Source organism: Phoenix dactylifera, chromosome 4 (assembly GCF_051530095.1).
Source record: "Phoenix dactylifera cultivar Ajwa chromosome 4, Ajwa_hap1_PhDact_Kaust_v1.1, whole genome shotgun sequence".
Taxonomy (NCBI): domain Eukaryota; kingdom Viridiplantae; phylum Streptophyta; class Magnoliopsida; order Arecales; family Arecaceae; genus Phoenix; species Phoenix dactylifera.
Window position 1 is genome coordinate 37,969,678 of NC_143193.1, and position 23,280 is coordinate 37,992,957.

General features: G+C 49.4%; 57 non-coding genes and 7 pseudogenes across 57 annotated transcripts; all 64 read right to left on the minus strand.

The window, feature by feature from the left end:
• Window positions 1–87: 87 nt before the first annotated feature.
• Window positions 88–206, minus strand: LOC149764564 (5S ribosomal RNA). The gene has a single exon (XR_016411227.1). It is a non-coding gene; the product is annotated as a 5S ribosomal RNA (ribosomal RNA).
• Window positions 207–452: 246 nt separating this feature from the next.
• Window positions 453–571, minus strand: LOC149764565 (5S ribosomal RNA). The gene has a single exon (XR_016412580.1). It is a non-coding gene; the product is annotated as a 5S ribosomal RNA (ribosomal RNA).
• A 247-nt stretch (window positions 572–818) lies between these two features.
• LOC149764566 (5S ribosomal RNA) lies at window positions 819–937 on the minus strand. The gene has a single exon (XR_016407522.1). It is a non-coding gene; the product is annotated as a 5S ribosomal RNA (ribosomal RNA).
• Window positions 938–1,183: 246 nt separating this feature from the next.
• LOC149764567 (5S ribosomal RNA) lies at window positions 1,184–1,302 on the minus strand. Its single transcript, XR_016412584.1, has one exon. It is a non-coding gene; the product is annotated as a 5S ribosomal RNA (ribosomal RNA).
• Window positions 1,303–1,548: 246 nt separating this feature from the next.
• Window positions 1,549–1,667, minus strand: LOC149764568 (5S ribosomal RNA; annotated as a pseudogene).
• A 246-nt stretch (window positions 1,668–1,913) lies between these two features.
• LOC149764569 (5S ribosomal RNA) lies at window positions 1,914–2,032 on the minus strand. Its single transcript, XR_016405765.1, has one exon. It is a non-coding gene; the product is annotated as a 5S ribosomal RNA (ribosomal RNA).
• A 246-nt stretch (window positions 2,033–2,278) lies between these two features.
• LOC149764570 (5S ribosomal RNA) lies at window positions 2,279–2,397 on the minus strand. Its single transcript, XR_016405972.1, has one exon. It is a non-coding gene; the product is annotated as a 5S ribosomal RNA (ribosomal RNA).
• A 247-nt stretch (window positions 2,398–2,644) lies between these two features.
• LOC149764571 (5S ribosomal RNA) lies at window positions 2,645–2,763 on the minus strand (annotated as a pseudogene).
• Window positions 2,764–3,009: 246 nt separating this feature from the next.
• On the minus strand, window positions 3,010–3,128 carry LOC149764572 (5S ribosomal RNA). The gene has a single exon (XR_016405766.1). It is a non-coding gene; the product is annotated as a 5S ribosomal RNA (ribosomal RNA).
• Window positions 3,129–3,374: 246 nt separating this feature from the next.
• Window positions 3,375–3,493, minus strand: LOC149764573 (5S ribosomal RNA). Its single transcript, XR_016407146.1, has one exon. It is a non-coding gene; the product is annotated as a 5S ribosomal RNA (ribosomal RNA).
• Window positions 3,494–3,739: 246 nt separating this feature from the next.
• Window positions 3,740–3,858, minus strand: LOC149764574 (5S ribosomal RNA). Its single transcript, XR_016403578.1, has one exon. It is a non-coding gene; the product is annotated as a 5S ribosomal RNA (ribosomal RNA).
• Window positions 3,859–4,104: 246 nt separating this feature from the next.
• Window positions 4,105–4,223, minus strand: LOC149764575 (5S ribosomal RNA). The gene has a single exon (XR_016403150.1). It is a non-coding gene; the product is annotated as a 5S ribosomal RNA (ribosomal RNA).
• Window positions 4,224–4,469: 246 nt separating this feature from the next.
• On the minus strand, window positions 4,470–4,588 carry LOC149764576 (5S ribosomal RNA). The gene has a single exon (XR_016408317.1). It is a non-coding gene; the product is annotated as a 5S ribosomal RNA (ribosomal RNA).
• A 246-nt stretch (window positions 4,589–4,834) lies between these two features.
• Window positions 4,835–4,953, minus strand: LOC149764577 (5S ribosomal RNA). The gene has a single exon (XR_016407147.1). It is a non-coding gene; the product is annotated as a 5S ribosomal RNA (ribosomal RNA).
• Window positions 4,954–5,201: 248 nt separating this feature from the next.
• Window positions 5,202–5,320, minus strand: LOC149764578 (5S ribosomal RNA). Its single transcript, XR_016401175.1, has one exon. It is a non-coding gene; the product is annotated as a 5S ribosomal RNA (ribosomal RNA).
• A 246-nt stretch (window positions 5,321–5,566) lies between these two features.
• Window positions 5,567–5,685, minus strand: LOC149764579 (5S ribosomal RNA). Its single transcript, XR_016407523.1, has one exon. It is a non-coding gene; the product is annotated as a 5S ribosomal RNA (ribosomal RNA).
• Window positions 5,686–5,930: 245 nt separating this feature from the next.
• LOC149764580 (5S ribosomal RNA) lies at window positions 5,931–6,049 on the minus strand. Its single transcript, XR_016411228.1, has one exon. It is a non-coding gene; the product is annotated as a 5S ribosomal RNA (ribosomal RNA).
• Window positions 6,050–6,295: 246 nt separating this feature from the next.
• On the minus strand, window positions 6,296–6,414 carry LOC149764581 (5S ribosomal RNA; annotated as a pseudogene).
• A 246-nt stretch (window positions 6,415–6,660) lies between these two features.
• Window positions 6,661–6,779, minus strand: LOC149764582 (5S ribosomal RNA). Its single transcript, XR_016405767.1, has one exon. It is a non-coding gene; the product is annotated as a 5S ribosomal RNA (ribosomal RNA).
• A 246-nt stretch (window positions 6,780–7,025) lies between these two features.
• LOC149764583 (5S ribosomal RNA) lies at window positions 7,026–7,144 on the minus strand. Its single transcript, XR_016407148.1, has one exon. It is a non-coding gene; the product is annotated as a 5S ribosomal RNA (ribosomal RNA).
• A 246-nt stretch (window positions 7,145–7,390) lies between these two features.
• On the minus strand, window positions 7,391–7,509 carry LOC149764584 (5S ribosomal RNA). The gene has a single exon (XR_016403579.1). It is a non-coding gene; the product is annotated as a 5S ribosomal RNA (ribosomal RNA).
• A 246-nt stretch (window positions 7,510–7,755) lies between these two features.
• LOC149764585 (5S ribosomal RNA) lies at window positions 7,756–7,874 on the minus strand. The gene has a single exon (XR_016403152.1). It is a non-coding gene; the product is annotated as a 5S ribosomal RNA (ribosomal RNA).
• A 246-nt stretch (window positions 7,875–8,120) lies between these two features.
• On the minus strand, window positions 8,121–8,239 carry LOC149764586 (5S ribosomal RNA). Its single transcript, XR_016408318.1, has one exon. It is a non-coding gene; the product is annotated as a 5S ribosomal RNA (ribosomal RNA).
• Window positions 8,240–8,485: 246 nt separating this feature from the next.
• On the minus strand, window positions 8,486–8,604 carry LOC149764587 (5S ribosomal RNA). The gene has a single exon (XR_016407149.1). It is a non-coding gene; the product is annotated as a 5S ribosomal RNA (ribosomal RNA).
• Window positions 8,605–8,852: 248 nt separating this feature from the next.
• Window positions 8,853–8,971, minus strand: LOC149764588 (5S ribosomal RNA). The gene has a single exon (XR_016412352.1). It is a non-coding gene; the product is annotated as a 5S ribosomal RNA (ribosomal RNA).
• Window positions 8,972–9,217: 246 nt separating this feature from the next.
• Window positions 9,218–9,336, minus strand: LOC149764589 (5S ribosomal RNA). Its single transcript, XR_016411229.1, has one exon. It is a non-coding gene; the product is annotated as a 5S ribosomal RNA (ribosomal RNA).
• Window positions 9,337–9,582: 246 nt separating this feature from the next.
• Window positions 9,583–9,701, minus strand: LOC149764590 (5S ribosomal RNA). The gene has a single exon (XR_016412581.1). It is a non-coding gene; the product is annotated as a 5S ribosomal RNA (ribosomal RNA).
• Window positions 9,702–9,948: 247 nt separating this feature from the next.
• On the minus strand, window positions 9,949–10,067 carry LOC149764591 (5S ribosomal RNA). The gene has a single exon (XR_016407525.1). It is a non-coding gene; the product is annotated as a 5S ribosomal RNA (ribosomal RNA).
• Window positions 10,068–10,313: 246 nt separating this feature from the next.
• On the minus strand, window positions 10,314–10,432 carry LOC149764592 (5S ribosomal RNA). Its single transcript, XR_016411230.1, has one exon. It is a non-coding gene; the product is annotated as a 5S ribosomal RNA (ribosomal RNA).
• Window positions 10,433–10,678: 246 nt separating this feature from the next.
• LOC149764593 (5S ribosomal RNA) lies at window positions 10,679–10,797 on the minus strand (annotated as a pseudogene).
• Window positions 10,798–11,043: 246 nt separating this feature from the next.
• On the minus strand, window positions 11,044–11,162 carry LOC149764594 (5S ribosomal RNA). Its single transcript, XR_016405768.1, has one exon. It is a non-coding gene; the product is annotated as a 5S ribosomal RNA (ribosomal RNA).
• A 246-nt stretch (window positions 11,163–11,408) lies between these two features.
• On the minus strand, window positions 11,409–11,527 carry LOC149764595 (5S ribosomal RNA). The gene has a single exon (XR_016405973.1). It is a non-coding gene; the product is annotated as a 5S ribosomal RNA (ribosomal RNA).
• Window positions 11,528–11,775: 248 nt separating this feature from the next.
• Window positions 11,776–11,894, minus strand: LOC149764596 (5S ribosomal RNA). The gene has a single exon (XR_016401176.1). It is a non-coding gene; the product is annotated as a 5S ribosomal RNA (ribosomal RNA).
• Window positions 11,895–12,140: 246 nt separating this feature from the next.
• LOC149764597 (5S ribosomal RNA) lies at window positions 12,141–12,259 on the minus strand. Its single transcript, XR_016407526.1, has one exon. It is a non-coding gene; the product is annotated as a 5S ribosomal RNA (ribosomal RNA).
• A 245-nt stretch (window positions 12,260–12,504) lies between these two features.
• Window positions 12,505–12,623, minus strand: LOC149764598 (5S ribosomal RNA). Its single transcript, XR_016411231.1, has one exon. It is a non-coding gene; the product is annotated as a 5S ribosomal RNA (ribosomal RNA).
• A 246-nt stretch (window positions 12,624–12,869) lies between these two features.
• LOC149764599 (5S ribosomal RNA) lies at window positions 12,870–12,988 on the minus strand (annotated as a pseudogene).
• A 246-nt stretch (window positions 12,989–13,234) lies between these two features.
• Window positions 13,235–13,353, minus strand: LOC149764600 (5S ribosomal RNA). Its single transcript, XR_016405769.1, has one exon. It is a non-coding gene; the product is annotated as a 5S ribosomal RNA (ribosomal RNA).
• A 246-nt stretch (window positions 13,354–13,599) lies between these two features.
• LOC149764601 (5S ribosomal RNA) lies at window positions 13,600–13,718 on the minus strand. The gene has a single exon (XR_016405974.1). It is a non-coding gene; the product is annotated as a 5S ribosomal RNA (ribosomal RNA).
• Window positions 13,719–13,966: 248 nt separating this feature from the next.
• Window positions 13,967–14,085, minus strand: LOC149764602 (5S ribosomal RNA). Its single transcript, XR_016401177.1, has one exon. It is a non-coding gene; the product is annotated as a 5S ribosomal RNA (ribosomal RNA).
• Window positions 14,086–14,331: 246 nt separating this feature from the next.
• Window positions 14,332–14,450, minus strand: LOC149764603 (5S ribosomal RNA). Its single transcript, XR_016411232.1, has one exon. It is a non-coding gene; the product is annotated as a 5S ribosomal RNA (ribosomal RNA).
• Window positions 14,451–14,696: 246 nt separating this feature from the next.
• Window positions 14,697–14,815, minus strand: LOC149764604 (5S ribosomal RNA). The gene has a single exon (XR_016405770.1). It is a non-coding gene; the product is annotated as a 5S ribosomal RNA (ribosomal RNA).
• A 246-nt stretch (window positions 14,816–15,061) lies between these two features.
• Window positions 15,062–15,180, minus strand: LOC149764605 (5S ribosomal RNA). Its single transcript, XR_016405975.1, has one exon. It is a non-coding gene; the product is annotated as a 5S ribosomal RNA (ribosomal RNA).
• Window positions 15,181–15,428: 248 nt separating this feature from the next.
• LOC149764606 (5S ribosomal RNA) lies at window positions 15,429–15,547 on the minus strand. Its single transcript, XR_016401178.1, has one exon. It is a non-coding gene; the product is annotated as a 5S ribosomal RNA (ribosomal RNA).
• Window positions 15,548–15,793: 246 nt separating this feature from the next.
• LOC149764607 (5S ribosomal RNA) lies at window positions 15,794–15,912 on the minus strand. Its single transcript, XR_016407527.1, has one exon. It is a non-coding gene; the product is annotated as a 5S ribosomal RNA (ribosomal RNA).
• A 244-nt stretch (window positions 15,913–16,156) lies between these two features.
• On the minus strand, window positions 16,157–16,275 carry LOC149764608 (5S ribosomal RNA). The gene has a single exon (XR_016411233.1). It is a non-coding gene; the product is annotated as a 5S ribosomal RNA (ribosomal RNA).
• A 246-nt stretch (window positions 16,276–16,521) lies between these two features.
• LOC149764609 (5S ribosomal RNA) lies at window positions 16,522–16,640 on the minus strand (annotated as a pseudogene).
• A 246-nt stretch (window positions 16,641–16,886) lies between these two features.
• On the minus strand, window positions 16,887–17,005 carry LOC149764610 (5S ribosomal RNA). Its single transcript, XR_016405771.1, has one exon. It is a non-coding gene; the product is annotated as a 5S ribosomal RNA (ribosomal RNA).
• A 246-nt stretch (window positions 17,006–17,251) lies between these two features.
• LOC149764611 (5S ribosomal RNA) lies at window positions 17,252–17,370 on the minus strand. The gene has a single exon (XR_016405976.1). It is a non-coding gene; the product is annotated as a 5S ribosomal RNA (ribosomal RNA).
• A 248-nt stretch (window positions 17,371–17,618) lies between these two features.
• LOC149764612 (5S ribosomal RNA) lies at window positions 17,619–17,737 on the minus strand. Its single transcript, XR_016401179.1, has one exon. It is a non-coding gene; the product is annotated as a 5S ribosomal RNA (ribosomal RNA).
• A 246-nt stretch (window positions 17,738–17,983) lies between these two features.
• LOC149764613 (5S ribosomal RNA) lies at window positions 17,984–18,102 on the minus strand. Its single transcript, XR_016411234.1, has one exon. It is a non-coding gene; the product is annotated as a 5S ribosomal RNA (ribosomal RNA).
• Window positions 18,103–18,348: 246 nt separating this feature from the next.
• Window positions 18,349–18,467, minus strand: LOC149764614 (5S ribosomal RNA). The gene has a single exon (XR_016403745.1). It is a non-coding gene; the product is annotated as a 5S ribosomal RNA (ribosomal RNA).
• A 246-nt stretch (window positions 18,468–18,713) lies between these two features.
• On the minus strand, window positions 18,714–18,832 carry LOC149764615 (5S ribosomal RNA). Its single transcript, XR_016403153.1, has one exon. It is a non-coding gene; the product is annotated as a 5S ribosomal RNA (ribosomal RNA).
• A 247-nt stretch (window positions 18,833–19,079) lies between these two features.
• On the minus strand, window positions 19,080–19,198 carry LOC149764616 (5S ribosomal RNA). The gene has a single exon (XR_016412582.1). It is a non-coding gene; the product is annotated as a 5S ribosomal RNA (ribosomal RNA).
• A 247-nt stretch (window positions 19,199–19,445) lies between these two features.
• Window positions 19,446–19,564, minus strand: LOC149764617 (5S ribosomal RNA). Its single transcript, XR_016407528.1, has one exon. It is a non-coding gene; the product is annotated as a 5S ribosomal RNA (ribosomal RNA).
• A 246-nt stretch (window positions 19,565–19,810) lies between these two features.
• On the minus strand, window positions 19,811–19,929 carry LOC149764618 (5S ribosomal RNA). The gene has a single exon (XR_016411235.1). It is a non-coding gene; the product is annotated as a 5S ribosomal RNA (ribosomal RNA).
• A 246-nt stretch (window positions 19,930–20,175) lies between these two features.
• LOC149764619 (5S ribosomal RNA) lies at window positions 20,176–20,294 on the minus strand (annotated as a pseudogene).
• Window positions 20,295–20,540: 246 nt separating this feature from the next.
• LOC149764620 (5S ribosomal RNA) lies at window positions 20,541–20,659 on the minus strand. The gene has a single exon (XR_016411236.1). It is a non-coding gene; the product is annotated as a 5S ribosomal RNA (ribosomal RNA).
• A 248-nt stretch (window positions 20,660–20,907) lies between these two features.
• On the minus strand, window positions 20,908–21,026 carry LOC149764621 (5S ribosomal RNA). Its single transcript, XR_016412353.1, has one exon. It is a non-coding gene; the product is annotated as a 5S ribosomal RNA (ribosomal RNA).
• Window positions 21,027–21,272: 246 nt separating this feature from the next.
• LOC149764622 (5S ribosomal RNA) lies at window positions 21,273–21,391 on the minus strand. Its single transcript, XR_016411238.1, has one exon. It is a non-coding gene; the product is annotated as a 5S ribosomal RNA (ribosomal RNA).
• Window positions 21,392–21,637: 246 nt separating this feature from the next.
• Window positions 21,638–21,756, minus strand: LOC149764623 (5S ribosomal RNA). The gene has a single exon (XR_016404186.1). It is a non-coding gene; the product is annotated as a 5S ribosomal RNA (ribosomal RNA).
• A 246-nt stretch (window positions 21,757–22,002) lies between these two features.
• Window positions 22,003–22,121, minus strand: LOC149764624 (5S ribosomal RNA). Its single transcript, XR_016403154.1, has one exon. It is a non-coding gene; the product is annotated as a 5S ribosomal RNA (ribosomal RNA).
• Window positions 22,122–22,367: 246 nt separating this feature from the next.
• LOC149764625 (5S ribosomal RNA) lies at window positions 22,368–22,486 on the minus strand. Its single transcript, XR_016405772.1, has one exon. It is a non-coding gene; the product is annotated as a 5S ribosomal RNA (ribosomal RNA).
• Window positions 22,487–22,732: 246 nt separating this feature from the next.
• LOC149764626 (5S ribosomal RNA) lies at window positions 22,733–22,851 on the minus strand. Its single transcript, XR_016407557.1, has one exon. It is a non-coding gene; the product is annotated as a 5S ribosomal RNA (ribosomal RNA).
• Window positions 22,852–23,098: 247 nt separating this feature from the next.
• On the minus strand, window positions 23,099–23,217 carry LOC149764627 (5S ribosomal RNA). Its single transcript, XR_016411239.1, has one exon. It is a non-coding gene; the product is annotated as a 5S ribosomal RNA (ribosomal RNA).
• Between the last annotated feature and the right edge of the window lie 63 nt (window positions 23,218–23,280).

A 23,280-nucleotide genomic window follows, 5' to 3' on the forward strand; every position in this document is an offset into this window, starting at 1 on the left:
AAAAAATTATCCGAAGAGGAAAAGCCAAAAGCCGAAAAATTAAAAATAATTATTATCAAAAAATAAAAAAGCGGGCAAAAAATAAAAGGGGTGCAACACGAGGACTTCCCAGGGGGTCACCCATCCTAGTACTACTCTCGCCCAAGCACGCTTAACTGCGGAGTTCTGATGGGATCCGGTGCATTAGTGCTGGTATGATCGCACCCATGACATGCCCATCGAAACACCCTTTTATGACAAAGCAGCAGACCTCGACGGCCCGAGACATTCGCGCTGCCGGGGCCGTTCTGGCGTAGGATTCAATGCGCTGTTCCGCTATGCGGCATGGCACCGCGAGTCTCCGGACTCAGTTTATTTTCGAGGGAAAAAAATTATCCGAAGAGGAAAAGCCAAAAGCCAAACAATTAAAGATAAATGTTATCAAAAAAGAAAAAAGCGGGCAAAAAATAAAAGGGGTGCAACACGAGGACTTCCCATGGGGTCACCCATCCTAGTACTACTCTCGCCCAAGCACGCTTAACTGCGGAGTTCTGATGGGATCCGGTGCATTAGTGCTGGTATGATCGCACCCATGATATGCCCTTCGAAACTCCCTTTTATGACAAAGCAGCAGACCTCGACGGCCCGAGACATTCGCGCTGCCGGGGCCGTTCTGGCGTAGGATTCAACGCGCTAGTCCCGCTATGCGGCATGGCACCGCCAGTCTCCAGACTCAGTTTATTGTCGGGGGAAAAAAATTATCCTAAGAGGAAAAGCCAAAAGCCAAAAAATTAAAAATAAATATTATCAAAAAATAAAAAAGCGGGCAAAAAATAAAAAGGGTGCAACATGAGGACTTCCCAGGGGGTCACCCATCCTAGTACTACTCTCGCCCAAGCACGCTTAACTGCGGAGTTCTGATAGGATCCGGTGCATTAGTGCTGGTATGATCGCACCCAAGACATGCCCTTCGAAACTCCCTTTTATGACAAAGCAGCAGACCTCGACGGCCCGAGACATTCGCGCTGCCGGGGCCATTCTGGCGTAGGATTCAACACGCTGTTCCGCTATGCGGCATGGCACCGCCAGTCTCCGGACTCAGTTTATTTTCGGAGGAAAAAAATTATCCGAAGAGGAAAAGCCAAAAGCCGAAAAATAAAAAATAAATGTTATCAAAAAATAAAAAAGCGGGCAAAAAATAAAAGGGGTGCAACACGAGGACTTCCCACGGGGTCACCCATCCTAGTACTACTCTCGCCCAAGCACGCTTAACTGCGGAGTTCTGATGGGATCCGGTGCATTAGTGCTGGTATGATCGCACCCATGACATGCCCTTCGAAACTCCCTTTTATGACAAAGCAGCAGACCTCGACGGCCCGAGACATTCGCGCTGCCGGGGCCGTTCTGGCGTAGGATTCAACGCGCTGTTCCGCTATGCGGCATGGCACCGCCAGTCTCCGGACTCAGTTTATTTTCGGGGGGAAAAAATTATCCGAAGAGGAAAAGCCAAAAGCCAAAAAATTAAAAATAAATATTATCAAAAAATAAAAAAGCGGGCAAAAAATAAAAAGGGTGCAACACGAGGACTTCCCAGGGGGTCACCCATCCTAGTACTTCTCTCGCCCAAGCACGCCTAACTGCGGAGTTATGATGGGATCCGGTGCATTAGTGCTGGTATGATCGCACCCATGACATGCCCTTCGAAACTCCCTTTTATGACAAAGCAGCAGACCGCGACGGCCCGAGACATTCGCGCTGCCGGGGCCGTTCTGGCGTAGGATTCAACGCGCTGTTCCGCTATGCGGCATGGCACCGCCAGTCTCCGGACTCAGTTTATTTTCGGGGAGAAAAAATTATCCGAAGAGGAAAAGCCAAAAGCCAAAAAATTAAAAATAAATATTATCAAAAAATAAAAAAGCGGGCAAAAAATAAAAAGGGTGCAACACGAGGACTTCCCAGGGGGTCACCCATCCTAGTACTACTCTCGCCCAAGCACGCTTAACTGCGGAGTTCTGATCGGATCCGGCGCATTAGTGCTGGTATGATCGCACCCATGACATGCCCTTCGAAACTCCCTTTTATGACAAAGCAGCAGACCTCGACGGCCCGAGGCATTCGCGCTGCCGGGGCCGTTCTGGTGTAGGATTCAACGCGCTGTTCCGCTATGCGGCATGGCACCGCGAGTCTCCGGACTCAGTTTATTTTCGGGGGAAAAAAATTATCCGAAGAGGAAAAGCCAAAAGCCGAAAAATTAAAAATAAATATTATCAAAAAATAAAAAAGCGGGCAAAAAATAAAAGGGGTGCAACACGAGGACTTCCCAGGGGGTCACCCATCCTAGTACTACTCTCGCCCAAGCACGCTTAACTGCGGAGTTATGATGGGATCCGGTGCATTAGTGCTGGTATGATCGCACCCATGACATGCCCATCGAAACTCCCTTTTATGACAAAGCAGCAGACCTCGACGGCCCGAGACATTCGCGCCGCCGGGGCCGTTCTGGCGTAGGATTCAACGCGCTGGTCCCGCTATGCGGCATGGCACCGCCAGTCTCCGGACTCAGTTTATTTTCGGGGGGAAAAAATTATCCGAAGAGGAAAAGCCAAAAGCCGAAAAATTAAAAATAAATATTATCAAAAAATAAAAAAGCGGGCAAAAAATAAAAAGGGTGCAACACGAGGACTTCCCAGGGGGTCACCCATCCTAGTACTTCTCTCGCCCAAGCACGCCTAACTGCGGAGTTATGATGGGATCCGGTGCATTAGTGCTGGTATGATCGCACCCATGACATGCCCTTCGAAACTCCCTTTTATGACAAAGCAGCAGACCGCGACGGCCCGAGACATTCGCGCTGCCGGGGCCGTTCTGGCGTAGGATTCAACGCGCTGTTCCGCTATGCGGCATGGCACCGCCAGTCTCCGGACTCAGTTTATTTTCGGGGGGAAAAAATTATCCGAAGAGGAAAAGCCAAAAGCCAAAAAATTAAAAATAAATATTATCAAAAAATAAAAAAGCGGGCAAAAAATAAAAAGGGTGCAACACGAGGACTTCCCAGGGGGTCACCCATCCTAGTACTACTCTCGCCCAAGCACGCTTAACTGCGGAGTTCTGATCGGATCCGGCGCATTAGTGCTGGTATGATCGCACCCATGACATGCCCTTCGAAACTCCCTTTTATGACAAAGCAGCAGACCTCGACGGCCCGAGGCATTCGCGCTGCCGGGGCCGTTCTGGTGTAGGATTCAACGCGCTGTTCCGCTATGCGGCATGGCACCGCGAGTCTCCGGACTCAGTTTATTTTCGGGAGAAAAAAATTATCCGAAGAGGAAAAGCCAAAAGCCGAAAAATTAAAAATAAATATTATCAAAAAATAAAAAAGCGGGCAAAAAATAAAAGGGGTGCAACACGAGGACTTCCCAGGGGGTCACCCATCCTAGTACTACACTCGCCCAAGCACGCTTAACTGCGGAGTTATGATGGGATCCGGTGCATTAGTGCTGGTATGATCGCACCCATGACATGCCCATCGAAACTCCCTTTTATGACAAAGCAGCAGACCTCGACGGCCCGAGACATTCGCGCTGCCGGGGCCGTTCTGGCGTAGGATTCAACGCGCTGTTCCGCTATGCGGCATGGCACCGCGAGCCTCCGGACTCAGTTTATTTTCGAGGGAAAAAAATTATCCGAAATGGAAAAGCCAAAAGCCGAAAAATTAATAATAAATATTATCAAAAAATAAAAAAGCGGGCAAAAAATAAAAGGGGTGCAACACGAGGATTTCCCAGGGGGTCACCCATCCTAGTACTACTCTCGCCCAAGCACGCTTAACTGCGGAGTTCTGATAGGATCCGGTGCATTAGTGCTGGTATGATTGCACCCAAGACATGCCCTTCGAAACTCCCTTTTGTGACAAAGCAGCAGACCTCGACGGCCCGAGACATTCGCGCTGCCGGGGCCGTTCTGGCGTAGGATTCAACACGCTCTTCCGCTATGCGGCATGGCACCGCCAGTCTCCGGACTCAGTTTATTTTCGGGGGAAAAAAATTATCCGAAGAGGAAAAGCCAAAAGCCGAAAAATAAAAAATAAATGTTATCAAAAAATAAAAAAGCGGGCAAAAAATAAAAGGGGTGCAACACGAGGACTTTCCAGGGGGTCACCCATCCTAGTACTACTCTCGCCCAAGCACGCTTAACTGCGGAGTTCTGATGGGATCCGGTGCATTAGTGCTGGTATGATCGCACCCATGACATGCCCTTCGAAACTCCCTTTTATGACAAAGCAGCAGACCTTGACGGCCCGAGACATTCGCGCTGCCGGGGCCATTCTGGCGTAGGATTCAACGCGCTGTTCCGCTATGCGGCATGGCACCGCCAGTCTCCGGACTTAGTTTATTTTCGGGGGGAAAAAATTATCCGAAGAGGAAAAGCCAAAAGCCAAAAAATTAAAAATAAATATTATCAAAAAATAAAAAAGCGGGCAAAAAATAAAAAGGGTGCAACACGAGGACTTCCCAGGGGGTCACCTATCCTAGTACTACTCTCGCCCAAGCACGCTTAACTGCGGAGTTCTGATCGGATCCGGCGCATTAGTGCTGGTATGATCGCACCCATGACATGCCCTTCGAAACTCCCTTTTATGACAAAGCAGCAGACCTCGACGGCCCGAGGCATTCGCGCTGCCGGGGCCGTTCTGGTGTAGGATTCAACGCGCTGTTCCGCTATGCGGCATGGCACCGCGAGTCTCCGGACTCAGTTTATTTTCGGGAGAAAAAAATTATCCGAAGAGGAAAAGCCAAAAGCCGAAAAATTAAAAATAAATATTATCAAAAAATAAAAAAGCGGGCAAAAAATAAAAGGGGTGCAACACGAGGACTTCCCAGGGGGTCACCCATCCTAGTACTACACTCGCCCAAGCACGCTTAACTGCGGAGTTATGATGGGATCCGGTGCATTAGTGCTGGTATGATCGCACCCATGACATGCCCATCGAAACTCCCTTTTATGACAAAGCAGCAGACCTCGACGGCCCGAGACATTCGCGCCGCCGGGGCCGTTCTGGCGTAGGATTCAACGCGCTGGTCCCGCTATGCGGCATGGCACCGCCAGTCTCCGGACTCAGTTTATTTTCGGGGGAAAAAAATTATCCGAAGAGGAAAAGCCAAAAGCCGAAAAATTAAAAATAAATATTATCAAAAAATAAAAAAGTGGAGAAAAAAATAAAAAGGGTGCAACACGAGGACTTCCCTGGGGGTCACCCATCCTAGTACTACTCTCGCCCAAGCACGCTTAACTGCGGAGTTCTGATGGGATCCGGTGCATTAGTGCTGGTATGATCGCACCCATGACATGCCCTTCGAAACTCCCTTTTATGACAAAGCAGCAGACCGCGACGGCCCGAGACATTCGCGCTGCCGGGGCCGTTCTGGCGTAGGATTCAACGCGCTGTTCCGCTATGCGGCATGGCACCGCCAGTCTCCGGACTCAGTTTATTTTCGGGGGGAAAAAATTATCCGAAGAGGAAAAGCCAAAAGCCAAAAAATTAAAAATAAATATTATCAAAAAATAAAAAAGCGGGCAAAAAATAAAAAGGGTGCAACATGAGGACTTCCCAGGGGGTCACCCATCCTAGTACTACTCTCGCCCAAGCACGCTTAACTGCGGAGTTCTGATAGGATCCGGTGCATTAGTGCTGGTATGATCGCACCCAAGACATGCCCTTCGAAACTCCCTTTTATGACAAAGCAGCAGACCTCGACGGCCCGAGACATTCGCGCTGCCGGGGCCATTCTGGCGTAGGATTCAACACGCTGTTCCGCTATGCGGCATGGCACCGCCAGTCTCCGGACTCAGTTTATTTTCGGAGGAAAAAAATTATCCGAAGAGGAAAAGCCAAAAGCCGAAAAAAAAAAATAAATGTTATCAAAAAATAAAAAAGCGGGCAAAAAATAAAAGGGGTGCAACACGAGGACTTCCCAGGGGGTCACCCATCCTAGTACTACTCTCGCCCAAGCACGCTTAACTGCGGAGTTCTGATGGGATCCGGTGCATTAGTGCTGGTATGATCGCACCCATGACATGCCCTTCGAAACTCCCTTTTATGACAAAGCAGCAGACCTCGACGGCCCGAGACATTCGCGCTGCCGGGGCCGTTCTTGCGTAGGATTCAACGCGCTGTTCCGCTATGCGGCATGGCACCGCCAGTCTCCGGACTCAGTTTATTTTCGGGGGGAAAAAATTATCCGAAGAGGAAAAGCCAAAAGCCGAAAAATTAAAAATAAATATTATCAAAAAATAAAAAAGCGGGCAAAAAATAAAAAGGGTGCAACACGAGGACTTCCCAGGGGGTCACCCATCCTAGTACTTCTCTCGCCCAAGCACGCCTAACTGCGGAGTTATGATGGGATCCGGTGCATTAGTGCTGGTATGATCGCACCCATGACATGCCCTTCGAAACTCCCTTTTATGACAAAGCAGCAGACCGCGACGGCCCGAGACATTCGCGCTGCCGGGGCCGTTCTGGCGTAGGATTCAACGCGCTGTTCCGCTATGCGGCATGGCACCGCCAGTCTCCGGACTCAGTTTATTTTCGGGGGGAAAAAATTATCCGAAGAGGAAAAGCCAAAAGCCAAAAAATTAAAAATAAATATTATCAAAAAATAAAAAAGCGGGCAAAAAATAAAAAGGGTGCAACACGAGGACTTCCCAGGGGGTCACCCATCCTAGTACTACTCTCGCCCAAGCACGCTTAACTGCGGAGTTCTGATCGGATCCGGCGCATTAGTGCTGGTATGATCGCACCCATGACATGCCCTTCGAAACTCCCTTTTATGACAAAGCAGCAGACCTCGACGGCCCGAGGCATTCGCGCTGCCGGGGCCGTTCTGGTGTAGGATTCAACGCGCTGTTCCGCTATGCGGCATGGCACCGCGAGTCTCCGGACTCAGTTTATTTTCGGGAGAAAAAAATTATCCGAAGAGGAAAAGCCAAAAGCCGAAAAATTAAAAATAAATATTATCAAAAAATAAAAAAGCGGGCAAAAAATAAAAGGGGTGCAACACGAGGACTTCCCAGGGGGTCACCCATCCTAGTACTACACTCGCCCAAGCACGCTTAACTGCGGAGTTATGATGGGATCCGGTGCATTAGTGCTGGTATGATCGCACCCATGACATGCCCATCGAAACTCCCTTTTATGACAAAGCAGCAGACCTCGACGGCCCGAGACATTCGCGCTGCCGGGGCCGTTCTGGCGTAGGATTCAACGCGCTGTTCCGCTATGCGGCATGGCACCGCGAGCCTCCGGACTCAGTTTATTTTCGAGGGAAAAAAATTATCCGAAATGGAAAAGCCAAAAGCCGAAAAATTAATAATAAATATTATCAAAAAATAAAAAAGCGGGCAAAAAATAAAAGGGGTGCAACACGAGGATTTCCCAGGGGGTCACCCATCCTAGTACTACTCTCGCCCAAGCACGCTTAACTGCGGAGTTCTGATAGGATCCGGTGCATTAGTGCTGGTATGATTGCACCCAAGACATGCCCTTCGAAACTCCCTTTTGTGACAAAGCAGCAGACCTCGACGGCCCGAGACATTCGCGCTGCCGGGGCCGTTCTGGCGTAGGATTCAACACGCTCTTCCGCTATGCGGCATGGCACCGCCAGTCTCCGGACTCAGTTTATTTTCGGGGGAAAAAAATTATCCGAAGAGGAAAAGCCAAAAGCCGAAAAATAAAAAATAAATGTTATCAAAAAATAAAAAAGCGGGCAAAAAATAAAAGGGGTGCAACACGAGGACTTTCCAGGGGGTCACCCATCCTAGTACTACTCTCGCCCAAGCACGCTTAACTGCGGAGTTCTGATGGGATCCGGTGCATTAGTGCTGGTATGATCGCACCCATGACATGCCCTTCGAAACTCCCTTTTATGACAAAGCAGCAGACCTTGACGGCCCGAGACATTCGCGCTGCCGGGGCCATTCTGGCGTAGGATTCAACGCGCTGTTCCGCTATGCGGCATGGCACCGCCAGTCTCCGGACTTAGTTTATTTTCGGGGGGAAAAAATTATCCGAAGAGGAAAAGCCAAAAGCCAAAAAATTAAAAATAAATATTATCAAAAAATAAAAAAGCGGGCAAAAAATAAAAAGGGTGCAACACGAGGACTTCCCAGGGGGTCACCTATCCTAGTACTACTCTCGCCCAAGCACGCTTAACTGCGGAGTTCTGATCGGATCCGGCGCATTAGTGCTGGTATGATCGCACCCATGACATGCCCTTCGAAACTCCCTTTTATGACAAAGCAGCAGACCTCGACGGCCCGAGGCATTCGCGCTGCCGGGGCCGTTCTGGTGTAGGATTCAACGCGCTGTTCCGCTATGCGGCATGGCACCGCGAGTCTCCGGACTCAGTTTATTTTCGGGAGAAAAAAATTATCCGAAGAGGAAAAGCCAAAAGCCGAAAAATTAAAAATAAATATTATCAAAAAATAAAAAAGCGGGCAAAAAATAAAAGGGGTGCAACACGAGGACTTCCCAGGGGGTCACCCATCCTAGTACTACACTCGCCCAAGCACGCTTAACTGCGGAGTTATGATGGGATCCGGTGCATTAGTGCTGGTATGATCGCACCCATGACATGCCCATCGAAACTCCCTTTTATGACAAAGCAGCAGACCTCGACGGCCCGAGACATTCGCGCCGCCGGGGCCGTTCTGGCGTAGGATTCAACGCGCTGGTCCCGCTATGCGGCATGGCACCGCCAGTCTCCGGACTCAGTTTATTTTCGGGGGAAAAAAATTATCCGAAGAGGAAAAGCCAAAAGCCGAAAAATTAAAAATAAATATTATCAAAAAATAAAAAAGTGGAGAAAAAAATAAAAAGGGTGCAACACGAGGACTTCCCAGGGGGTCACCCATCCTAGTACTACTCTCGCCCAAGCACGCTTAACTGCGGAGTTCTGATGGGATCCGGTGCATTAGTGCTGGTATGATCGCACCCATGACATGCCCTTCGAAACTCCCTTTTATGACAAAGCAGCAGACCTCGACGGCCCGAGACATTCGCGCTGCCGGGGCCGTTCTGGCGTAGGATTCAACGCGCTGTTCCGCTATGCGGCATGGCACCGCGAGTCTCCGGACTCAGTTTATTTTCGGGGGAAAAAAATTATCCGAAGAGGAAAAGCCAAAAGCCGAAAAATTAAAAATAATTATTATCAAAAAATAAAAAAGCGGGCAAAAAATAAAAGGGGTGCAACACGAGGACTTCCCAGGGGGTCACCCATCCTAGTACTACTCTCGCCCAAGCACGCTTAACTGCGGAGTTCTGATGGGATCCGGTGCATTAGTGCTGGTATGATCGCACCCATGACATGCCCATCGAAACACCCTTTTATGACAAAGCAGCAGACCTCGACGGCCCGAGACATTCGCGCTGCCGGGGCCGTTCTGGCGTAGGATTCAATGCGCTGTTCCGCTATGCGGCATGGCACCGCGAGTCTCCGGACTCAGTTTATTTTCGAGGGAAAAAAATTATCCGAAGAGGAAAAGCCAAAAGCCAAACAATTAAAGATAAATGTTATCAAAAAAGAAAAAAGCGGGCAAAAAATAAAAGGGGTGCAACACGAGGACTTCCCATGGGGTCACCCATCCTAGTACTACTCTCGCCCAAGCACGCTTAACTGCGGAGTTCTGATGGGATCCGGTGCATTAGTGCTGGTATGATCGCACCCATGATATGCCCTTCGAAACTCCCTTTTATGACAAAGCAGCAGACCTCGACGGCCCGAGACATTCGCGCTGCCGGGGCCGTTCTGGCGTAGGATTCAACGCGCTAGTCCCGCTATGCGGCATGGCACCGCCAGTCTCCAGACTCAGTTTATTGTCGGGGGAAAAAAATTATCCTAAGAGGAAAAGCCAAAAGCCAAAAAATTAAAAATAAATATTATCAAAAAATAAAAAAGCGGGCAAAAAATAAAAAGGGTGCAACATGAGGACTTCCCAGGGGGTCACCCATCCTAGTACTACTCTCGCCCAAGCACGCTTAACTGCGGAGTTCTGATAGGATCCGGTGCATTAGTGCTGGTATGATCGCACCCAAGACATGCCCTTCGAAACTCCCTTTTATGACAAAGCAGCAGACCTCGACGGCCCGAGACATTCGCGCTGCCGGGGCCATTCTGGCGTAGGATTCAACACGCTGTTCCGCTATGCGGCATGGCACCGCCAGTCTCCGGACTCAGTTTATTTTCGGAGGAAAAAAATTATCCGAAGAGGAAAAGCCAAAAGCCGAAAAATAAAAAATAAATGTTATCAAAAAATAAAAAAGCGGGCAAAAAATAAAAGGGGTGCAACACGAGGACTTCCCAGGGGGTCACCCATCCTAGTACTACTCTCGCCCAAGCACGCTTAACTGCGGAGTTCTGATGGGATCCGGTGCATTAGTGCTGGTATGATCGCACCCATGACATGCCCTTCGAAACTCCCTTTTATGACAAAGCAGCAGACCTCGACGGCCCGAGACATTCGCGCTGCCGGGGCCGTTCTGGCGTAGGATTCAACGCGCTGTTCCGCTATGCGGCATGGCACCGCCAGTCTCCGGACTCAGTTTATTTTCGGGGGGAAAAAATTATCCGAAGAGGAAAAGCCAAAAGCCAAAAAATTAAAAATAAATATTATCAAAAAATAAAAAAGCGGGCAAAAAATAAAAAGGGTGCAACACGAGGACTTCCCAGGGGGTCACCCATCCTAGTACTTCTCTCGCCCAAGCACGCCTAACTGCGGAGTTATGATGGGATCCGGTGCATTAGTGCTGGTATGATCGCACCCATGACATGCCCTTCGAAACTCCCTTTTATGACAAAGCAGCAGACCGCGACGGCCCGAGACATTCGCGCTGCCGGGGCCGTTCTGGCGTAGGATTCAACGCGCTGTTCCGCTATGCGGCATGGCACCGCCAGTCTCCGGACTCAGTTTATTTTCGGGGAGAAAAAATTATCCGAAGAGGAAAAGCCAAAAGCCAAAAAATTAAAAATAAATATTATCAAAAAATAAAAAAGCGGGCAAAAAATAAAAAGGGTGCAACACGAGGACTTCCCAGGGGGTCACCCATCCTAGTACTACTCTCGCCCAAGCACGCTTAACTGCGGAGTTCTGATCGGATCCGGCGCATTAGTGCTGGTATGATCGCACCCATGACATGCCCTTCGAAACTCCCTTTTATGACAAAGCAGCAGACCTCGACGGCCCGAGGCATTCGCGCTGCCGGGGCCGTTCTGGTGTAGGATTCAACGCGCTGTTCCGCTATGCGGCATGGCACCGCGAGTCTCCGGACTCAGTTTATTTTCGGGGGAAAAAAATTATCCGAAGAGGAAAAGCCAAAAGCCGAAAAATTAAAAATAAATATTATCAAAAAATAAAAAAGCGGGCAAAAAATAAAAGGGGTGCAACACGAGGACTTCCCAGGGGGTCACCCATCCTAGTACTACTCTCGCCCAAGCACGCTTAACTGCGGAGTTATGATGGGATCCGGTGCATTAGTGCTGGTATGATCGCACCCATGACATGCCCATCGAAACTCCCTTTTATGACAAAGCAGCAGACCTCGACGGCCCGAGACATTCGCGCCGCCGGGGCCGTTCTGGCGTAGGATTCAACGCGCTGGTCCCGCTATGCGGCATGGCACCGCCAGTCTCCGGACTCAGTTTATTTTCGGGGGAAAAAAATTATCCGAAGAGGAAAAGCCAAAAGCCGAAAAATTAAAAATAAATATTATCAAAAAATAAAAAAGTGGAGAAAAAAATAAAAAGGGTGCAACACGAGGACTTCCCTGGGGGTCACCCATCCTAGTACTACTCTCGCCCAAGCACGCTTAACTGCGGAGTTCTGATGGGATCCGGTGCATTAGTGCTGGTATGATCGCACCCATGACATGCCCTTCGAAACTCCCTTTTATGACAAAGCAGCAGACCGCGACGGCCCGAGACATTCGCGCTGCCGGGGCCGTTCTGGCGTAGGATTCAACGCGCTGTTCCGCTATGCGGCATGGCACCGCCAGTCTCCGGACTCAGTTTATTTTCGGGGGGAAAAAATTATCCGAAGAGGAAAAGCCAAAAGCCAAAAAATTAAAAATAAATATTATTAAAAAATAAAAAAGCGGGCAAAAAATAAAAAGGGTGCAACATGAGGACTTCCCAGGGGGTCACCCATCCTAGTACTACTCTCGCCCAAGCACGCTTAACTGCGGAGTTCTGATAGGATCCGGTGCATTAGTGCTGGTATGATCGCACCCAAGACATGCCCTTCGAAACTCCCTTTTATGACAAAGCAGCAGACCTCGACGGCCCGAGACATTCGCGCTGCCGGGGCCATTCTGGCGTAGGATTCAACACGCTGTTCCGCTATGCGGCATGGCACCGCCAGTCTCCGGACTCAGTTTATTTTCGGAGGAAAAAAATTATCCGAAGAGGAAAAGCCAAAAGCCGAAAAAAAAAAATAAATGTTATCAAAAAATAAAAAAGCGGGCAAAAAATAAAAGGGGTGCAACACGAGGACTTCCCAGGGGGTCACCCATCCTAGTACTACTCTCGCCCAAGCACGCTTAACTGCGGAGTTCTGATGGGATCCGGTGCATTAGTGCTGGTATGATCGCACCCATGACATGCCCTTCGAAACTCCCTTTTATGACAAAGCAGCAGACCTCGACGGCCCGAGACATTCGCGCTGCCGGGGCCGTTCTGGCGTAGGATTCAACGCGCTGTTCCGCTATGCGGCATGGCACCGCCAGTCTCCGGACTCAGTTTATTTTCGGGGGGAAAAAATTATCCGAAGAGGAAAAGCCAAAAGCCGAAAAATTAAAAATAAATATTATCAAAAAATAAAAAAGCGGGCAAAAAATAAAAAGGGTGCAACACGAGGACTTCCCAGGGGGTCACCCATCCTAGTACTTCTCTCGCCCAAGCACGCCTAACTGCGGAGTTATGATGGGATCCGGTGCATTAGTGCTGGTATGATCGCACCCATGACATGCCCTTCGAAACTCCCTTTTATGACAAAGCAGCAGACCGCGACGGCCCGAGACATTCGCGCTGCCGGGGCCGTTCTGGCGTAGGATTCAACGCGCTGTTCCGCTATGCGGCATGGCACCGCCAGTCTCCGGACTCAGTTTATTTTCGGGGGGAAAAAATTATCCGAAGAGGAAAAGCCAAAAGCCAAAAAATTAAAAATAAATATTATCAAAAAATAAAAAAGCGGGCAAAAAATAAAAAGGGTGCAACACGAGGACTTCCCAGGGGGTCACCCATCCTAGTACTACTCTCGCCCAAGCACGCTTAACTGCGGAGTTCTGATCGGATCCGGCGCATTAGTGCTGGTATGATCGCACCCATGACATGCCCTTCGAAACTCCCTTTTATGACAAAGCAGCAGACCTCGACGGCCCGAGGCATTCGCGCTGCCGGGGCCGTTCTGGTGTAGGATTCAACGCGCTGTTCCGCTATGCGGCATGGCACCGCGAGTCTCCGGACTCAGTTTATTTTCGGGGGAAAAAAATTATCCGAAGAGGAAAAGCCAAAAGCCGAAAAATTAAAAATAAATATTATCAAAAAATAAAAAAGCGGGCAAAAAATAAAAGGGGTGCAACACGAGGACTTCCCAGGGGGTCACCCATCCTAGTACTACTCTCGCCCAAGCACGCTTAACTGCGGAGTTATGATGGGATCCGGTGCATTAGTGCTGGTATGATCGCACCCATGACATGCCCATCGAAACTCCCTTTTATGACAAAGCAGCAGACCTGGACGGCCCGAGACATTCGCGCCGCCGGGGCCGTTCTGGCGTAGGATTCAACGCGCTGGTCCCGCTATGCGGCATGGCACCGCCAGTCTCCGGACTCAGTTTATTTTCGGGGGAAAAAAATTATCCGAAGAGGAAAAGCCAAAAGCCGAAAAATTAAAAATAAATATTATCAAAAAATAAAAAAGTGGAGAAAAAAATAAAAAGGGTGCAACACGAGGACTTCCCTGGGGGTCACCCATCCTAGTACTACTCTCGCCCAAGCACGCTTAACTGCGGAGTTCTGATGGGATCCGGTGCATTAGTGCTGGTATGATCGCACCCATGACATGCCCTTCGAAACTCCCTTTTATGACAAAGCAGCAGACCTCGACGGCCCGAGACATTCGCGCTGCCGGGGCCGTACTGGCGTAGGATTCAACGCGCTGTTCCGCTATGCGGCAAGGCACCGCGAGTCTCCGGACTCAGTTTATTTTCGGGGGAAAAAAATTATCCGAAGAGGAAAAGCCAAAAGCCGAAAAATTAAAAATAAATATTATCAAAAAATAAAAAAGCGGGCAAAAAATAAAAGGGGTGCAACACGAGGACTTCCCAGGGGGTCACCCATCCTAGTACTACTCTCGCCCAAGCACGCTTAACTGCGGAGTTCTGATGGGATCCGGTGCATTAGTGCTGGTATGATCGCACCCATGACATGCCCTTCGAAACTCCCTTTTATGACAAAGCAGCAGACCTCGACGGCCCGAGACATTCGCGCTGCCGGGGCCGTTCTGGCGTAGGATTCAACGCGCTGTTCCGCTATGCGGCATGGCACCGCGAGCCTCCGGACTCAGTTTATTTTCGAGGGAAAAAAATTATCCGAAATGGAAAAGCCAAAAGCCGAAAAATTAAAAATAAATATTATCAAAAAATAAAAAAGCGGGCAAAAAATAAAAAGGGTGCAACACGAGGACTTCCCAGGGGGTCACCCATCCTAGTACTACTCTCGCCCAAGCACGCTTAACTGCGGAGTTCTGATCGGATCCGGCGCATTAGTGCTGGTATGATCGCACCCATGACATGCCCTTCGAAACTCCCTTTTATGACAAAGCAGCAGACCTCGACGGCCCGAGGCATTCGCGCTGCCGGGGCCGTTCTGGTGTAGGATTCAACGCGCTGTTCCGCTATGCGGCATGGCACCGCGAGTCTCCGGACTCAGTTTATTTTCGGGGGAAAAAAATTATCCGAAGAGGAAAAGCCAAAAGCCGAAAAATTAAAAATAAATATTATCAAAAAATAAAAAAGCGGGCAAAAAATAAAAGGGGTGCAACACGAGGACTTCCCAGGGGGTCACCCATCCTAGTACTACTCTCGCCCAAGCACGCTTAACTGCGGAGTTATGATGGGATCCGGTGCATTAGTGCTGGTATGATCGCACCCATGACATGCCCATCGAAACTCCCTTTTATGACAAAGCAGCAGACCTCGACGGCCCGAGACATTCGCGCCGCCGGGGCCGTTCTGGCGTAGGATTCAACGCGCTGGTCCCGCTATGCGGCATGGCACCGCCAGTCTCCGGACTCAGTTTATTTTCGGGGGAAAAAAATTATCCGAAGAGGAAAAGCCAAAAGCCGAAAAATTAAAAATAAATATTATCAAAAAATAAAAAAGTGGAGAAAAAAATAAAAAGGGTGCAACACGAGGACTTCCCTGGGGGTCACCCATCCTAGTACTACTCTCGCCCAAGCACGCTTAACTGCGGAGTTCTGATGGGATCCGGTGCATTAGTGCTGGTATGATCGCACCCATGACATGCCCTTCGAAACTCCCTTTTATGACAAAGCAGCAGACCGCGACGGCCCGAGACATTCGCGCTGCCGGGGCCGTTCTGGCGTAGGATTCAACGCGCTGTTCCGCTATGCGGCATGGCACCGCCAGTCTCCGGACTCAGTTTATTTTCGGGGGGAAAAAATTATCCGAAGAGGAAAAGCCAAAAGCCAAAAAATTAAAAATAAATATTATCAAAAAATAAAAAAGCGGGCAAAAAATAAAAAGGGTGCAACATGAGGACTTCCCAGGGGGTCACCCATCCTAGTACTACTCTCGCCCAAGCACGCTTAACTGCGGAGTTCTGATAGGATCCGGTGCATTAGTGCTGGTATGATCGCACCCAAGACATGCCCTTCGAAACTCCCTTTTATGACAAAGCAGCAGACCTCGACGGCCCGAGACATTCGCGCTGCCGGGGCCATTCTGGCGTAGGATTCAACACGCTGTTCCGCTATGCGGCATGGCACCGCCAGTCTCCGGACTCAGTTTATTTTCGGAGGAAAAAAATTATCCGAAGAGGAAAAGCCAAAAGCCGAAAAAAAAAATAAATGTTATCAAAAAATAAAAAAGCGGGCAAAAAATAAAAGGGGTGCAACACGAGGACTTCCCAGGGGGTCACCCATCCTAGTACTACTCTCGCCCAAGCACGCTTAACTGCGGAGTTCTGATGGGATCCGGTGCATTAGTGCTGGTATGATCGCACCCATGACATGCCCTTCGAAACTCCCTTTTATGACAAAGCAGCAGACCTCGACGGCCCGAGACATTCGCGCTGCCGGGGCCGTTCTGGCGTAGGATTCAACGCGCTGTTCCGCTATGCGGCATGGCACCGCCAGTCTCCGGACTCAGTTTATTTTCGGGGGGAAAAAATTATCCGAAGAGGAAAAGCCAAAAGCCGAAAAATTAAAAATAAATATTATCAAAAAATAAAAAAGCGGGCAAAAAATAAAAAGGGTGCAACACGAGGACTTCCCAGGGGGTCACCCATCCTAGTACTTCTCTCGCCCAAGCACGCCTAACTGCGGAGTTATGATGGGATCCGGTGCATTAGTGCTGGTATGATCGCACCCATGACATGCCCTTCGAAACTCCCTTTTATGACAAAGCAGCAGACCGCGACGGCCCGAGACATTCGCGCTGCCGGGGCCGTTCTGGCGTAGGATTCAACGCGCTGTTCCGCTATGCGGCATGGCACCGCCAGTCTCCGGACTCAGTTTATTTTCGGGGGGAAAAAATTATCCGAAGAGGAAAAGCCAAAAGCCAAAAAATTAAAAATAAATATTATCAAAAAATAAAAAAGCGGGCAAAAAATAAAAAGGGTGCAACACGAGGACTTCCCAGGGGGTCACCCATCCTAGTACTACTCTCGCCCAAGCACGCTTAACTGCGGAGTTCTGATCGGATCCGGCGCATTAGTGCTGGTATGATCGCACCCATGACATGCCCTTCGAAACTCCCTTTTATGACAAAGCAGCAGACCTCGACGGCCCGAGGCATTCGCGCTGCCGGGGCCGTTCTGGTGTAGGATTCAACGCGCTGTTCCGCTATGCGGCATGGCACCGCGAGTCTCCGGACTCAGTTTATTTTCGGGGGAAAAAAATTATCCGAAGAGGAAAAGCCAAAAGCCGAAAAATTAAAAATAAATATTATCAAAAAATAAAAAAGCGGGCAAAAAATAAAAGGGGTGCAACACGAGGACTTCCCAGGGGGTCACCCATCCTAGTACTACTCTCGCCCAAGCACGCTTAACTGCGGAGTTATGATGGGATCCGGTGCATTAGTGCTGGTATGATCGCACCCATGACATGCCCATCGAAACTCCCTTTTATGACAAAGCAGCAGACCTGGACGGCCCGAGACATTCGCGCCGCCGGGGCCGTTCTGGCGTAGGATTCAACGCGCTGGTCCCGCTATGCGGCATGGCACCGCCAGTCTCCGGACTCAGTTTATTTTCGGGGGAAAAAAATTATCCGAAGAGGAAAAGCCAAAAGCCGAAAAATTAAAAATAAATATTATCAAAAAATAAAAAAGTGGAGAAAAAAATAAAAAGGGTGCAACACGAGGACTTCCCTGGGGGTCACCCATCCTAGTACTACTCTCGCCCAAGCACGCTTAACTGCGGAGTTCTGATGGGATCCGGTGCATTAGTGCTGGTATGATCGCACCCATGACATGCCCTTCGAAACTCCCTTTTATGACAAAGCAGCAGACCTCGACGGCCCGAGACATTCGCGCTGCCGGGGCCGTACTGGCGTAGGATTCAACGCGCTGTTCCGCTATGCGGCAAGGCACCGCGAGTCTCCGGACTCAGTTTATTTTCGGGGGAAAAAAATTATCCGAAGAGGAAAAGCCAAAAGCCGAAAAATTAAAAATAAATATTATCAAAAAATAAAAAAGCGGGCAAAAAATAAAAGGGGTGCAACACGAGGACTTCCCAGGGGGTCACCCATCCTAGTACTACTCTCGCCCAAGCACGCTTAACTGCGGAGTTCTGATGGGATCCGGTGCATTAGTGCTGGTATGATCGCACCCATGACATGCCCTTCGAAACTCCCTTTTATGACAAAGCAGCAGACCTCGACGGCCCGAGACATTCGCGCTGCCGGGGCCGTTCTGGCGTAGGATTCAACGCGCTGTTCCGCTATGCGGCATGGCACCGCGAGCCTCCGGACTCAGTTTATTTTCGAGGGAAAAAAATTATCCGAAATGGAAAAGCCAAAAGCCGAAAAATTAAAAATAAATATTATCAAAAAATAAAAAAGCGGGCAAAAAATAAAAGGGGTGCAACACGAGGACTTCCCAGGGGGTCACCCATCCTAGTACTACTCTCGCCCAAGCACGCTTAACTGCGGAGTTCTGATAGGATCCGGTGCATTAGTGCTGGTATGATTGCACCCAAGACATGCCCTTCGAAACTCCCTTTTATGACAAAGCAGCAGACCTCGACGGCCCGAGACATTCGCGCTGCCGGGGCCGTTCTGGCGTAGGATTCAACACGCTCTTCCGCTATGCGGCATGGCACCGCCAGTCTCCGGACTCAGTTTATTTTCGGGGAAAAAAAATTATCCGAAGAGGAAAAACCAAAAGCCGAAAAATAAAAAATAAATGTTATCAAAAAATAAAAAAGCGGGCAAAAAATAAAAGGGGTGCAACACGAGGACTTTCCAGGGGGTCACCCATCCTAGTACTACTCTCGCCCAAGCACGCTTAACTGCGGAGTTCTGATGGGATCCGGTGCATTAGTGCTGGTATGATCGCACCCATGACATGCCCTTCGAAACTCCCTTTTATGACAAAGCAGCAGACCTCGACGGCCCGAGACATTCGCGCTGCCGGGGCCGTTCTGGCGTAGGATTCAACGCGCTAGTCCCGCTATGCGGCATGGCACCGCCAGTCTCCGGACTCAGTTTATTGTCGGGGGAAAAAAATTATCCTAAGAGGAAAAGCCAAAAGCCAAACAATTAAAAATAAATATTATCAAAAAATAAAAAAGCGGGCAAAAAATAAAAGGGGTGCAACACGAGGACTTCCCATGGGGTCACCCATCCTAGTACTACTCTCGCCCAAGCACGCTTAACTGCGGAGTTCTGATGGGATCCGGTGCATTAGTGCTGGTATGATCGCACCCATGATATGCCCTTCGAAACTCCCTTTTATGACAAAGCAGCAGACCTCGACGGCCCGAGACATTCGCGCTGCCGGGGCCGTTCTGGCGTAGGATTCAACGCGCTAGTCCCGCTATGCGGCATGGCACCGCCAGTCTCCGGACTCAGTTTATTGTCGGGGGAAAAAAATTATCCTAAGAGGAAAAGCCAAAAGCCAAAAAATTAAAAATAAATATTATCAAAAAATAAAAAAGCGGGCAAAAAATAAAAAGGGTGCAACATGAGGACTTCCCAGGGGGTCACCCATCCTAGTACTACTCTCGCCCAAGCACGCTTAACTGCGGAGTTCTGATAGGATCCGGTGCATTAGTGCTGGTATGATCGCACCCAAGACATGCCCTTCGAAACTCCCTTTTATGACAAAGCAGCAGACCTCGACGGCCCGAGACATTCGCGCTGCCGGGGCCATTCTGGCGTAGGATTCAACACGCTGTTCCGCTATGCGGCATGGCACCGCCAGTCTCCGGACTCAGTTTATTTTCGGGGGAAAAAAATTATCCGAAGAGGAAAAGCCAAAAGCCGAAAAATAAAAAATAAATGTTATCAAAAAATAAAAAAGCGGGCAAAAAATAAAAGGGGTGCAACACGAGGACTTCCCAGGGGGTCACCCATCCTAGTACTACTCTCGCCCAAGCACGCTTAACTGCGGAGTTCTGATGGGATCCGGTGCATTAGTGCTGGTATGATCGCACCCATGACATGCCCTTCGAAACTCCCTTTTATGACAAAGCAGCAGACCTCGACGGCCCGAGACATTCGCGCTGCCGGGGCCGTTCTGGCGTAGGATTCAACGCGCTGTTCCGCTATGCGGCATGGCACCGCCAGTCTCCGGACTCAGTTTATTTTCGGGGGGAAAAAATTATCCGAAGAGGAAAAGCCAAAAGCCAAAAAATTAAAAATAAATATTATCAAAAAATAAAAAAGCGGGCAAAAAATAAAAAGGGTGCAACACGAGGACTTCCCAGGGGGTCACCCATCCTAGTACTTCTCTCGCCCAAGCACGCCTAACTGCGGAGTTATGATGGGATCCGGTGCATTAGTGCTGGTATGATCGCACCCATGACATGCCCTTCGAAACTCCCTTTTATGACAAAGCAGCAGACCGCGACGGCCCGAGACATTCGCGCTGCCGGGGCCGTTCTGGCGTAGGATTCAACGCGCTGTTCCGCTATGCGGCATGGCACCGCGAGTCTCCGGACTCAGTTTATTTTCGGGGGAAAAAAATTATCCGAAGAGGAAAAGCCAAAAGCCGAAAAATTAAAAATAAATATTATCAAAAAATAAAAAAGCGGGCAAAAAATAAAAGGGGTGCAACACGAGGACTTCCCAGGGGGTCACCCATCCTAGTACTACTCTCGCCCAAGCACGCTTAACTGCGGAGTTCTGATGGGATCCGGTGCATTAGTGCTGGTATGATCGCACCCATGACATGCCCATCGAAACTCCCTTTTATGACAAAGCAGCAGACCTCGACGGCCCGAGACATTCGCGCCGCCGGGGCCGTTCTGGCGTAGGATCCAACGCGCTATTCCCGCTATGCGGCATGGCACCGCCAGTCTCCGGACTCAGTTTATTTTCGGGGGAAAAAAAATATCCGAAGAGGAAAAGCCAAAAGCCGAAAAATTAAAAATAAATATTATCAAAAAATAAAAAAGTGGAGAAAAAAATAAAAAGGGTGCAACACGAGGACTTCCCAGGGGGTCACCCATCCTAGTACTACTCTCGCCCAAGCACGCTTAACTGCGGAGTTCTGATGGGATCCGGTGCATTAGTGCTGGTATGATCGCACCCATGACATGCCCTTGGAAACTCCCTTTTATGACAAAGCAGCAGACCTCGACGGCCCGAGACATTCGCGCTGCCGGAGCCGTTCTGGCGTAGGATTCAACGCGCTGTTCCGCTATGCGGCATGGCACCGCGAGTCTCCGGACTCAGTTTATTTTCTGGGGAAAAAAATTATCCGAAGAGGAAAAGCCAAAAGCCGAAAAATTAAAAATAAATATTATCAAAAAATAAAAAAGCGGGCAAAAAATAAAAGGGGTGCAACACGAGGACTTCCCAGGGGGTCACCCATCCTAGTACTACTCTCGCCCAAGCACGCTTAACTGCGGAGTTCTGATGGGATCCGGTGCATTAGTGCTGGTATGATCGCACCCATGACATGCCCTTCGAAACTCCCTTTTATGACAAAGCAGCAGACCTCGACGGCCCGAGACATTCGCGCTGCCGGGGCCGTTCTGGCGTAGGATTCAACGCGCTGTTCCGCTATGCGGCATGGCACCGCGAGCCTCCGGACTCAGTTTATTTTCGAGGGAAAAAAATTATCCGAAATGGAAAAGCCAAAAGCCGAAAAATTAAAAATAAATATTATCAAAAAATAAAAAAGCGGGCAAAAAATAAAAGGGGTGCAACACGAGGACTTCCCAAGGGGTCACCCATCCTAGTACTACTCTCGCCCAAGCACGCTTAACTGCGGAGTTCTGATAGGATCCGGTGCATTAGTGCTGGTATGATTGCACCCAAGACATGCCCTTCGAAACTCCCTTTTATGACAAAGCAGCAGACCTCGACGGCCCGAGACATTCGCGCTGCCGGGGCCGTTCTGGCGTAGGATTCAACACGCTCTTCCGCTATGCGGCATGGCACCGCCAGTCTCCGGACTCAGTTTATTTTCGGGGAAAAAAAATTATCCGAAGAGGAAAAACCAAAAGCCGAAAAATAAAAAATAAATGTTATCAAAAAATAAAAAAGCGGGCAAAAAATAAAAGGGGTGCAACACGAGGACTTTCCAGGGGGTCACCCATCCTAGTACTACTCTCGCCCAAGCACGCTTAACTGCGGAGTTCTGATGGGATCCGGTGCATTAGTGCTGGTATGATCGCACCCATGACATGCCCTTCGAAACTCCCTTTTATGACAAAGCAGCAGACCTTGACGGCCCGAGACATTCGCGCTGCCGGGGCCATTCTGGCGTAGGATTCAACGCGCTGTTCCGCTATGCGGCATGGCACCGCCAGTCTCCGGACTCAGTTTATTTTCGGGGGGAAAAAATTATCCGAAGAGGAAAAGCCAAAAGCCAAAAAATTAAAAATAAATATTATCAAAAAATAAAAAAGCGGGCAAAAAATAAAAAGGGTGCAACACGAGGACTTCCCAGGGGGTCACCCATCCTAGTACTACTCTCGCCCAAGCACGCTTAACTGCGGAGTTCTGATCGGATCCGGCGCATTAGTGCTGGTATGATCGCACCCATGACATGCCCTTCGAAACTCCCTTTTATGACAAAGCAGCAGACCTCGACGGCCCGAGGCATTCGCGCTGCCGGGGCCGTTCTGGTGTAGGATTCAACGCGCTGTTCCGCTATGCGGCATGGCACCGCGAGTCTCCGGACTCAGTTTATTTTCGGGAGAAAAAAATTATCCGAAGAGGAAAAGCCAAAAGCCGAAAAATTAAAAATAAATATTATCAAAAAATAAAAAAGCGGGCAAAAAATAAAAGGGGTGCAACACGAGGACTTCCCAAGGGGTCACCCATCCTAGTACTACACTCGCCCAAGCACGCTTAACTGCGGAGTTATGATGGGATCCGGTGCATTAGTGCTGGTATGATCGCACCCATGACATGCCCATCGAAACTCCCTTTTATGACAAAGCAGCAGACCTCGACGGCCCGAGACATTCGCGCCGCCGGGGCCGTTCTGGCGTAGGATTCAACGCGCTGGTCCCGCTATGCGGCATGGCACCGCCAGTCTCCGGACTCAGTTTATTTTCGGGGGAAAAAAATTATCCGAAGAGGAAAAGCCAAAAGCCGAAAAATTAAAAATAAATATTATCAAAAAATAAAAAAGCGGGCAAAAAATAAAAGGGGTGCAACACGAGGACTTCCCAGGGGGTCACCCATCCTAGTACTACTCTCGCCCAAGCACGCTTAACTGCGGAGTTCTGATGGGATCCGGTGCATTAGTGCTGGTATGATCGCACCCATGACATGCCCTTCGAAACTCCCTTTTATGACAAAGCAGCAGACCTCGACGGCCCGAGACATT